Raw genomic sequence first — 12,926 nt, 5'->3', positions numbered from 1 at the left:
TGGTACAATTTGGAAGGAAGTATGAGGAGAGGCCATATAAATGAAACATTACAATTCTAAAGTGGGTGCAGGAGCAGAGAGACAATGTACACCAATGTTAGAAGGATTGAAAAGGTAACTAAGAGCAAACAGGACACTTGGCTTTATTACTAGAGGCATAGAGTAAAAGCATATAAGTTATGCTAAACCTTTATAAAATGCTGGGAATGAATGGCCTCTTCCTGTACCTCCACAGAAAGTTTCCATTCCAGGTTTACACACACTCATCAGGATCACTCTCCACAGATCCCGCCATTCCAGGCTCGGATACCCGCTTCAGGATCACTCTCCACAGATCCCGCCATTCCAGGTTCGGACACCCACTTCAGGATCACTCTCCATAGATCCCAGCACTATGGGCTCGGAGACCCTCTTCGGAGATCCTAAAACTCCAGGCACAGACATCCTTTGAGGACCACTCTCCACAGATTCTGCCCTCCAGGCTCAGACATCCTCTTCAGAATCACTCTCCATGCATCCCACCGCTCCACGCACTGATATCTCCCTCAGGATCAGATCAAAGAATGTTGCTTGTCACTTATCAGCTCAAGCCTGAATGTTGTTCAGGTCTTGCTGCTTGCAGGCACAGACTGCTTCAGCATCTGAGGAGTTGTGAATCATCAGCGAACATTCCCACTTCTGACTTATGTTGAAGAGAAAGCCATCAATGAAACAGCTGAGGATGGTTGGGCCTGGGGCACTGCCCTGAGAAACTAGGTATCCAGTCATGAAAGGTGGAGGACAATTAAATAACGAACCAGATGAGGAGGCTCCAAAAACATCCCTATCCTCAATGTTGGTGGTGCCGAGCACGTCAGTGCAAAAGATGAAGCTGAAGCATTTGAAACCATCTTCAGTCAGAAATTGCTCAGTGGATGATTCACCTCGGTCTCTTGAGGTCCCCAGCATCACAGCTTCCAGTTTTCAGCCAATTCGCTTCACTCCACATGATAGCAAGTAACAGCTGAAGGCACTCGATACAGCAAAGACTATGGGCCGTAACAACATCCCGGCTCTAGTACTGAAGACTTGTGCTCCAGAACTAGCTGCGCTCTCAGCCAAGCTGTTCCAGTCGAGCTACAACACAGGCGTCTACTCAACAATGTGAAAAATTGCCCAGGTGTGCCCTGTCTGTAAAAAAGCAGGACAAATGCAATCTGACCAATTGCCGCCCCATCAGTCTACTATCAATCATCAGCAAAGTGATGGAAGATGTCACCAACAGTGCTATCAAGCACCACACACTTAACAATAATCTGCTCATCGATGCTCAGTTTAGATTCTGCCAGGGTCTCTCAGCTCCAGGAAATAATTTGGCAGATAGAGTATAATGTGGGAACATGTGAGGTTATCCACTTTGGTAGGAAGAATAGAAAAGGAAAATATTATTTAAATTGTGAGAGATTACAGAATGCTGCGGTGCAGAAGGATCTGGGTGTCCTCGTACATGAATCACAAAAAGTTACCATGCAGGTACAGAAAATAATTAGGAAGGTAAATGGAATGTTACCCTTTATTGCAAGGGGGATGGAGAATAAAGTAGAGAAGTGTTGCTACAAATGTACATGGTGCTGGTGAAACCACACCTAGAGTACTGGGTACAGTTTTGGTTTCCTTATTTAAGGAGGGATATACTTGCATTGGAGGCAGTTCAGAGAAGGTTCACTAGATTTATTCCAGTGATGAAGGGGTTGTCGTATGAGGAAAGTTGAGCAGGTTGGACCGATACTCATTGGAGTTGAGAAAAATGAAAGGAGAGCGTATTGAGACATATAAGATTCTGAGGGGGCTTGACAGGGTAGATGCTGAGAGGATGTTTCCTCTCGTGGTGGAATCTAGAACTAGGGGACACAGTTCCAGATTTAGGGGTTTTTCATTTAAGAAGGAATTTCTTCTCACAGAGGGTCATTAGTCTTTGGAATTCTCTACCGCAGAGAGCAGTGGAGGTTGGGTCATTGAATGTCTTCAAGATTTGTATCTACAAGAGAGCCAAGGGTTATGTGGGCAGGCAGGAAAGTGGAGTTGAGGTCATGATCAGGTCAGCCATGATCCTATTGAATGGCGGAGCAAGCTCGAGGGGCCAAATGGCCTACTCCTGCTACTAGTTCTTCTGATCTTCTGTTCTTATGATCTCATTGCAGCTTGGTCCAAACAGAGACGAAAGAGTGGAATTCCAGAGGAGAGGTGAGAGTGATTGCCCTTGAGTGAGTGTGGCATCAAGGATCCCTAGCAAAATTGAAGTCAATGGGAATCAGGGGGAAAACTCTCCACTTGCTGGAGTCGTACCTCGCACAAAACAAGATGGTTGTGGTTAGTGGAGGCCAATCATCTCATCCCAGGACATTGCTTCAGTAGTTTCTCAGGGTAGTGTCGTAGACCCAAACAAACTCAGCTGTTTCATTGACGACTTTCTCTTCAAAATAAGTCAGAAGTGGGAATGTTAGGTGATGATTCACAACTCCTCAGATGAAGCAGTCTGTGCCTACAAGCAGCAAGACCTGAACAATATTCAGGCTTGAGCTGATAAGCGACAAGCAACCTTCTGGACACACAAGTGCCAAGCAGTGAACATCTCCAATGAGAGAGAGAGAAAAATCTACCTTTTGATATTCAGAAGCATTATCATCATTGAATCCCCCACCATCAATATGTTGGGGGTTACCATTGACCAGAAACTAAACGGGACCAGTCACATCTATGCTGCGGCTATAAGCGCAGGTCAGAGATTAGGAATTCTGCAGCAAGTGGGAAAGATTAGGAATTCTGGGGGCGGCACAGTGGCGCAGTGGTTAGCACCGCAGCCTCACAGCTCCAGCAACCCGGGTTCAATTCTGGGTACTGCCTGTGTGGAGTTAGCAAGTTCTCCCTGTGTCTGTGTGGGTTTTCTCCGGGTGCTCCGGTTTCCTCCCACAAGCCAAAAGACTTGCAGGTTGGTAGGTAAATTGGCCATGATAAATTGTCCTATAGTGTAGTTAGGTGGTAGGGAAATATCGGGACAGGTGGGGATGTGGTAGGAATATGGGATTAGTGTAGGATTAATATAAATGGGTGGTTGATGGTCGGCACAGACTCGGTGGGCCGAAGGGCCTGTTTCAGTGCTGTATCTCTAAACTAAACTAAGTATCTCACCTCCTGAAACACCAAAACCTGTCCACCATCTGCAAGGCACAAGTCAGGAGTGTGATGGAATACATCCCACTCAACAACACTCAAGAAGCTCAATACCATCCAGGACAAAGCAGCCCACTTAATCGCCACCTAACCCACCACCTTAAACATTCACTCTCTCCACCACCAGTACACAGTGGCTGCAGTATGTACCATCTCTATATGCACTGCAGTAACTCGTCAAGTATCCTTCAACAGCACCTTTCAAACCCTTAAACTCTACCACCTCGAAGGACAAGGGCAGCAGATGCATGGGAACTCGCCATCTGCAGGTTCCCCTCCAAGTCACTCACCATCCTGACTTGGAACTATATCGCCATTTCTTCACTGTTGTTGGGTAACAATCCTGGAACTCCCTCCCCAACGGCAGTGTGGGTGTTCCTGCACCACATGGACTGCAGCAGTTCAAGACGGCAGCTCACCACTACATTCTCAAGGGCAATTAGGGATGGGTAATAAATGCTAGCCTTATCAGCGATACTCACATCCAAGAATGAATAAAAAACAAATCACTCTCAACAGATTCCCCACAATCTGGGCTTGGACATTCGCTTCAGGAGCACAGAACTTTATATAACTGCAACATGAGTTCCAAACTTCATATTCCGTTCGCTTTTCACATTATTTTTCTACCAGTCCACTAGCTTTTAGTAATTCTGTATTCGGGTCTCGGCTCCTCCACAGTTTCTAACATCTCACCTCTTACAAAAAAAACACTCTGATCTATCTTTCATCGGTACTACATGACCCCATATTTTAAACTTCATCTGTCAAAGCATTGCTCATTCACTAAATCTATCAAGAAGATTTGAAAATAAATTTCTTGCCAAAGGATAATGTTCTGCTTCTGCTCCCTCGCCGTTTGCTTTTCCCGTTAGTCTTTCACTTGGTGTAAATCCACAGAAAGTAAAGATGGAAGGATGGGAGGGAGGGAAAATCTTGCTCCGTTTCGAGATCCCAATTTGATCTTCATTCCAGTCCAATTTGGGTGAAGAATCCCAATTGTCTGTCTCAATTTTAATAAAGTATAAACAATTCTGGAATCACCATCTGGAAATTGACAAGAACAGGTTTCCAGGCTGACTTTATGCAAAAAGTCCCCCATTGGAAACAATGCACTAAACAGCTCACAAAGTAACAACAAGGATGCGATTCAAACCCATGCGTGCAGAACACAATGGATTAGCCATCCATTGCCTTAACCTTGCAGCCACCTTAAAAGTTGCACAAGCATGGCTGTCACCTTCAGTGCAACTCCTGGCTGTGCAGCCAGCTGCAGTGACCGAATGATTCAGGCATCTGAGTGATGTTAATCATAATGTGATCAAATGATTGTATGTTCCACTCTTTCCGTGGTGGGTTTTCACACTGAGTAGAAACGTGTTGGACATGGTCTGGAAATGTTTCACACCGCTCCATTCCCTGTTTCATTTACTTACAGAAGGTATATTTCGATCATTACACAACCCATAAGATGAACTTTTTTCAAAAGACTTCAGTGTATTTAACTCTGTGTCCAACACTGTGAGGCAGCTTTCTGTGTTTATAAAGAGTGTAATTTATTGACTGGTCTCTTGGATCTTGGATCAAACAGGGTAACAGACAGAGGTCTGTGTGCAGAGGGTTTGGAGGTGAGCTCTGATTCCTAACCCTTTCTGGATTGTGAGGAATAAAGAATGAATGAGAGAGAGAGAATGTGGGAGAAGGGATGATGGAAGGATTTTTCCATGAACCTGAATAAAAGTGTCTCAAACACAAGATATCAGGAGCAGAACATTAACATAATCTGAGTTCCGCGATCTGGTCGGGTCCCATTCCCCTGAAGTGAGGAATGAACGCGTGAGGAAATTTCGCCTGGAGTTAGATTTGTCTCCAATGAAGATGAGTTCACAGTGAGGATGGAATAGCTCAGTTGGGAGAACACTAGATTGAAGAACCAGGATACAATCCCTGGTTTCATCAGTTTTAATTTGGTGTCTCCATCAATTTAAGTAGAGAGAATCAGAGGGGAGATTTTCCACTCTTGACCCCATGGGCTGAATTTTAAACTAACGGTGCGGCTCTCGGCAGAGACACCGTGAGTGGGTGTCGTCACCACACAAGTGAAATGTGGCCGACCGACCCCGATCATGGAGCAGCCGACCAATTAATGAAGGGGAGGCGTGGGGCCCATGTAAACAAGGACCAGAGGTAGGGAACGAGGTGCCGATGGCACCGACATCTGACACAACGGCAGGTGCTGGCACCATATTTAAAGGGCTGCCAGCCCTGCATTCACTGCTGCCTGGTTTAAAGGAGTGTCTTCCTGAGAGCCCTCTGCTGTCCCAGAACCCGTTCTGCTGCCTCTGCTGTCCCAGGACCCATTCTGCTGCCTCTGCTGCCCCAGGATCCGTTCTGCTGCCTCTGCTGTCCCAGGACCCGTTCTGCTGCCTCTGCTGCCTGTTGAGTAAGGAGCTGAATGCGAGCCTGCAGTGACCATGGTCCCACGGTTTAGCGATGCTTCCCTGCAGGTTCGCCTCCAGGTGGCAAGAGAAAGGTGGAAGATCCTCTTCCCCAGGGATGGGAGGTGGAGACCTGTCCACCAGACGAAGCAAAGCTAGCTGGAGATAGTCGGTGAGGTCAGCAGACGTGGAGTCACCCCCAGAACATGGATCCAGGACAGGAAGTGGGTCAATGACCAGATCCGGGTTGCTCAGGCGACAACTCAAAACACTTTGGACCATTTGGACATTGCATGTGGCAGAGTGAGAGGGAGTGTTTGGTGGAAAGGGAGTGACCACCCAGTCATGTGTATTGGGGAAGGGCAGCAGGACATGCTGCCTGAGGCTTGGCTGCATTTCGGTGAGAGGTGCACGTCAGTCATTGTATAACCTCACACAGTCCCTTGAGAGGGGCCACATGCAGGAGGAATACGTGTGTCCCCATCATGGACTGCTGGACTATCACCATCAGAGATGTTGTGCTTGTCCCCGCTGGGAGACTAACTTTGTTCATCATTGGGGCTGCAGGAAAAGACATCCCACAATTGGAAAGAGCGTGTCAAGACTGGCGGTGGAGTGCCTTATCTCCATGTCCTCATCCCGATGGAGGAGGAGGCCATAGAACTGGCTGGGCAGCAAAGCAGCTGCTCCACAGCTGATGGAGAGACAGGGTCACCTACCCAAGAGAGTGAGTGAACATCTCCTGGGGCACAAGGGAGCATCCGCTGCAAAGGAGCCACACTGCTCATCTGTTCACCACTGCATCAATGGAGCTGCACAGTAGGGGTGGTTGGAATGTCGTGATGGGCAGACCCTAACATTTCAATGTCCCTGTTTTCACATGCAGGCCCGGATGAACGACAAAAGCAAAGAGCTGGAGAGACTGGGGGACAGCCGGACACGTCTGAGGAGGAGGAGGGAGCCTCAGAGGGTGCACCATCACCTCATTCCCCTGCACCCTCCACCAGCACAGAAACCCTCATGTTGGTGGGAATCCGTTCGCGGTTAGATTCTGGCATACAAACTGATGAGCACATCACAGACAGGCCCGGGCAGCTGGCGGAGGCTGTGACAGCCGAGGCCACTGGGAGTTGGTGGTCTGTGGGAGGCCAGGCCCATGCTGTGCCCCAGGCTGATGACGTGCCTGTGGTGTCACCAGCAACACGGGAAATGCTGCAGCTGCAGTGAGAGGTCAGGCAACATCTGGCAGAGTTGCCGGAGGTTATGTGTACCCAAGTTCGGATGATGGAGGAGTCCATCCAGGCCTTGCATGCTGTACTGTCTCTGATGGGGGTGTGTCTGGCTTCCTTCCTTGAGAGATTGGTGACTCTGATGGAGAGCCAGATCCAGCCGACCAATCAGTGGCTGCCGGAGATGTGCGCAGACCTGCACTCCATCACTTTGTCCATGAGCTCCATCCAGCGGTGACAAGGTGAGAGGGGGGACGAGGCACCTGAACTCTTCACCAGGTCCACATCCCTCTCAGGTCAGCAGGGAGGTACAAGTGTGTCTTATAAGGGGGAGGAGCAGCTGGCTGCTACATCTGGGGTCTCCTCTCAGGGTGCTCCTGGTGTGGACAGTAATTCCAAAGTCCCTGCGCCAGTGACACCAGTGATGCCAGCACCTCCATCATCCTTGATGACAGAGGGGGTCCCTGCACCTGTGCAGGAGGCGCTCAGTGTGCCAGGGCCCTCCAGGCCTCAGGCAGCCAGAGGACGGTCGCCAATGTCATCCCAAGCCATGGAGCAGCAAGGTCAGCAGCCTGTCTCCACCTCAGCTGACAGAGCAGGGGGAGCACCACGTAGGAGCACCCGGAAAAGATTTAAGAAGAGCACCTAGATTCACTGAGGGGTTCACGGGTGAATGTACATTCCAGATGGATAGGGTTGTGTTTGGTGTCACACAGAATAAAGAAATGATGTTCTCTCACTATGTCTCCTTCCTATTGTTGATGCCCTTTGGGACTTCATTTAAACCCTTCCTCCCAAGGGGCTGGAAGTGAGGGAACAAGCCCTGAGTTCACAAAGCTTCAGCTTTGCCAGTGTGCGATGTGTACCTGGGCACTGTAGTGTGGAAGGAAAGAGGTGACAACAGGGCTGCTTAAAGCTCAGGCTTTATTGCCTTGGTTCCAGAAGGTGGTAAGGCTCAAAGGAAACGTGAATGTATAAGGGTGTCTCGTGTCTCCCTTGTGTGTATCTCATGGTGGCTTTCCTGCTGTGCCTGAGGTCCTTCATCTGGCACTGCCTGAGCAGCATCCTCCTCCACATCCTCATCATCAGAGGAGCCATCACGCTCCATGATATCCTCACGAGTCAACACCTCACCCCTCTGTAATGCCAGATTGTGCAGTGCACAGCAAAACACCACGATATGCGAGACCCTCGCCGGGACATACTGAAGGGCTCCACAGGAACAATCTAAGTGCCTGAATCTCATCTTCAGGAGACCAATGGCCTCTTTGTTGGTCGCTCGGGTTGACCCGTGGCATGTGTTGTACCTCTCCTCTGCATTCTTGTGTGGGTTCCTCACAGGCGTCAGTACTCATGTTCTCACTGGGTTGCCCTTGTCTCCAAGGATCCATCTCAGAAAGCGCATGGGGCCACGGAAAAGTTCTGGTAACTGCGACTGCCTTGGTATGCAGGCGTTGTGACTGCTTCCCGGGATTTGTGCACACACCTGTAGGATGCATTTGTGATGGTCACAGACCAGTTACACACTGAGCAAGTGGAAGCCCTTCCTGTTGAAGGCTGCTGGCTGGTCTGCGGGAGCCTTGATGGTCACATGGGTGCAGTCAATGGTATCCTACACCTGGGGGAATCCAGCGATGGCCACGAATCCTATAGCCCTTTCAGCTTGACTGTTTGGATCAATGTGCACATCGTCACCGGCCCTCCTGAACAGGAGATTGGTGACCTCCTTGATGCACTGATTCACCACAGACTGTGAGATTCCACACATATCTCCAGTGGATCCCCGCAATGATATGCTGGTGTAGACTTTCAGTGGCACGGTGACCTTCAGTGACACTGGCATCAGGTGCCCACCAAGTCCCATCATGGCAGAGAGATCAGTGACAACCTCCGTGGAGAGGCGCAGTCTGTGGAAACACTGTCACTCGGACATCTGCAGGTAGTTGAACCTCGGCTGACGTGTTCCTCTGCCTCCTTCTCCAGCCTCCTGTTCGAGGCTGGCCCTCCTGTGGGCCCCCAAGCTGCTGTGGTGTCCCTGCTGGTGCCTGCACCTCCCTCCCTCCCTCTCTACTCCTCCTCCTCTTCAATGGGAGCCTCGAATCCAGGGTGAATGAGGCCCATGACAGGTTGCCCCTCCCTGAGTGCAAGGCCTTTACAGTAAACAACACCCAGCCACATTTACCTCACTTGTCACCCTCAATGAAGTGGCACTGCCCCAATGGCACCCTGGTATTGTTCCCTCTGCAGAGCTGGCACATTGGCCCCCACTCCTGACAGTGTTTCCCGATGCCCTTTCCCCCTCCAACCTTGCTGCCAAGTTACGCTGCCTCACCCGATAGCTTCCCAGTGAAGCCAACACTCAGCTCCCACCTCCCAGTCACCTCCTTTAACCAGGCGAGGCTCTGAAGCCCCGTGGTTCCCGTGCACTATTATTTCAATTGAACCCAGTGAATAAAATTGCTGACAATTGGACTCATAAATACTTTAAATGCCTTCTTGCCGTGTGGATGTGCGAAGTCTGCCCTCCATGTCAGCCGCCGACAGAAAAATCCGGTCCGACGTCTTCCATCCCTATCTTAAACACCCCCCTCCCCCTCCCCAGCCTCCATTCCCGTCTCCAACGGTCCCTTAAAATTCTGGCCCATGTCTCCAAGACTAATGGGAGTGAAACTACATCTGCTCCTTAGACTGAACAGGGAGAGCTGCTCTCTCTGTGTTTAAAGTGAATGAATCTGATCTTTACCTTGTCTTACTGGAACGCTCACTCTCTAGAAATGTCTGTTTGAAAATGTTTTCCTGTTATATTAATGGAGCAGAGGAGCAGATGTGAGGTACTGTTGAACAGAGAGGTTTGGAAGTGGGTGAAGGGGTGGAGTGACGGTGTGTGTGAGAGGTGCAGTGAGTTGGCCATTCTCAATAGAGTGTCAGGAATGAAGGTCAGAGGAACAGACCAGGCTGGAAACACAGAAAGAGCGAGGAGAAGCTGGTGTGAAAAACAGAGATTAAACAACAGGCTTGTTCAGTTGGTTTGGGTCTGGTGTTTAGAATACCCGGAATCTGGGTTCACTTCCCTTCCAACTCAGCGAATTGTATCAACATTATGTTCATAAAACCGTAGAATGATATCCAAAGAAGGAGACCATTTTGTCCATTGTGTCAATGCTGTCTCTTTGGTTGTGCTATCCAATTAGTTCTGATGCTCAGCTTTTTCCTGTAATCTGTACATTTTCCATCCAGTATTTATCCCTATTGCTTTTCAAAGTTACTACTGAATCTGCTTTCAAGTCCTGATCAGACAGTGCATTCCAGATCACAACACATCACCGTATCAAAAAATCATTCCTCATTTCGCCTCTGGTTCTTTTCTCAATCACCTGATAAATACATCCTCTGGTTACTGACCCTTTTGCCACTGGAAACAATTTCTCCTTATTTAACTTATTGAAAACCTTCTTGATGATGTCACATACTGGACTGCCAGTAAAACTGAAGCCCATGGAATAAAAGGGACAATGACAGCATGGATATGAAGTTTACAGACTGATAGGAACATAGGAGCAGGAGTAGGCCATTCAGCCCATTGAGCCGACCCCGCCATTCAATATGATGATGACTGATCGTCCACTTCAATGCCTTTTTCCCACACTATCTCCATATCCCCTATGTCATTTGTATTTAGAAATCTGTCAATCTCTGCTTTAAACATACTCAATGACTGAGCTTCCACAGCCCTCTGGGGTAGAGAATTCCAAAGATTCACAACCCTCTGAGTAAAGAAATTTCTCCTCATCTTTGTCCTAAGTGACTTTCCCCTTATGTTGAAATTGTGTCCCCTGGTTCTAGATTCCTCAACCGGAGGAAATAGCTTCATCTACCCTGTCTATCCCTTTAAATACATGGTCAGTTTCAATGAGATCACCTCTCATTCTTCGAAACTCTAGAGAATACAGGCCCAGTTTCCCCAAAATCTCTTCATAGGACAGTCCCGCCACCCCGGGAACAAGTCTGGTGAACCTTCGTTGTACTCCCTCGATGGCAATGATATTCTTCCTAAGGTAAGGGGACCAAAACTGCACACAGTATTCCAAAGTGCAGTCCAACCAAGGTTATATACAATTGAAGCAAGACTTCACTACTCCTGTACTCAAATCCTCTTGCGATAGAGTCTAACATGTCATTCGCCTTCCTAATTGCTTGCTGCACCTGCATGTTAGCTTTCAGTCACTTACTGACAAGGACACCCAGGCCCCTTTGTCCATCTACACATTCTAATCTCTTACCATTTAAGAAATAATCTGCACATCTGTTTCTCCTACCAAAGTGGACAACCTCACATCTTTTCACATTATATTCCATGTGCCACTTTCTTGTCCACTCACTAAGTCTGTCCAAATCCCCTTGAAGCCGCTTTGCATCTTCCTCACAACACACATTCCCACCTAGTTTTGTGTCATCTGCAAACTTGGAAATACTACATTTGGTCCCCACATCCAAATCATGTGAACAGCTGGGTCACAGTTTGGTGGTGAACAGTTGTATTTCTGTCTGGAGGAAGGTTTACAGTGGGTTCCCCATGGTTCCTCATAACCTCAGTTATGTGCAGAGACTGGAAAAGCTGGGGATGTTCTCCTTGGAGCAGAGCAAGTTCAGAACAACTTTGACAGAGTTAGAATCAAGGAATCAAATGGTTACAGTACAGAAGGAGACCATTCAGTCCATCATGTCCATGACAGCTCTTTGCAAGAGCAAATCAGCTAGTTCCACTCCTCTGCCCTTTCATTGTAACCCTGCAAATGTTCTCTATTCAGGTGTTTATCCAATTCCCTTTTGAAAGCCACGATTGAATCTGCCTCCAGCACTCTCAGGCAGTGTATTCCAGATCCGAACCACTCACTCTGTCCCACACCCCTGGTACCATTGCAGAAAATCTCTTCTGTTCATTTCATCCCTCATAAATAATTGAAATGAAATGTTTATTAGGAAATGCACAACATAAACAGGAGAGAGAAATAAATGCTGAGTAAAATAGAAGTTAATGTTTGGAAGGTAAAAAGAGCAAAAGATGTAACTTTTATTCTGGTTGAGTGAGAGGAATATATCACACTTTGGGGCTTTTGTAAGAGGATTTATTGATAAACCTGGGATTTGAGAGGAAGCTGGTTCATGGTTTACAGAAAAAATTCAGCCCCTGGGATGGAGCCAACAGCTGCACTGTCCAATAACAGACAGGACAGGGACACTGTCTCAGGCATGGTGAGTTCAGTCAATGAAAGCATGAATCTCTGAATCTCAAGTTTTTGGGTTTGAGCCCCACGGTGGGTGTCTTTTATTTCCTTTGTAGGCTGATTTTACAGGCATTCTCCATCTCTGAATTCCTCGGCAGAGAGTTCAAGGAGTGTTTGAAATGAGATTCAACAGCAGGATGAGAAAGTCTCTCCTTGATTCAGGACTCTTACCTCTCTGCAGCATCTCGCTGCTGAAGTCTGAACTTTGTCTCATTTCATTCTCAGCTCAGGGTCAGTGTGAATCAGTGAGACTTCTGGCTGTCTCCCACTTCACAATCCATCAGTGCTGAGAAATCAATGGGGAATATTACTCACATGTTGTAATGTTTTATAAATACTTGAATGTATTTCACACCGTGTCTAACAGTGTGAATCGCCCCTGGTATATCAGCTCACCAATACTTCAACAGAACATTCACATAATGTGAGCTCTGAGATCTGTTCGGATCCCATTCCCAAGACCTGGAAAGTGGGATTGGGCTGGATCACTCTTTTTCAGCTGGCACAGACACGATTGCTAAATGGTCTCAGTCTGTGCCATAAATTTTCTCCATTTTCTTTGTTCTGTGAAGTGAGGTGTGATTGGGAGGGGCAATTCCACCAGGGTTATATTTTCTACCAAAACAATGACACAAGGGATACTTCACTTTTTTATTCATTCATTCATGCGATGTGGGCGTTGCTGGCTAGGCCAGCATTGACCGCCCATTCTTAATTGCCCTTGAAAAGGTGGTGGTGAGCTGCCTTCTTGAACCACTGCGGTC

The sequence above is a fragment of the Heterodontus francisci genome, unplaced genomic scaffold (genome assembly GCF_036365525.1).
Source record: "Heterodontus francisci isolate sHetFra1 unplaced genomic scaffold, sHetFra1.hap1 HAP1_SCAFFOLD_51_2, whole genome shotgun sequence".
NCBI lineage: Eukaryota > Metazoa > Chordata > Chondrichthyes > Heterodontiformes > Heterodontidae > Heterodontus > Heterodontus francisci.
Note: the sequence above shows the minus strand (reverse complement) of the source record.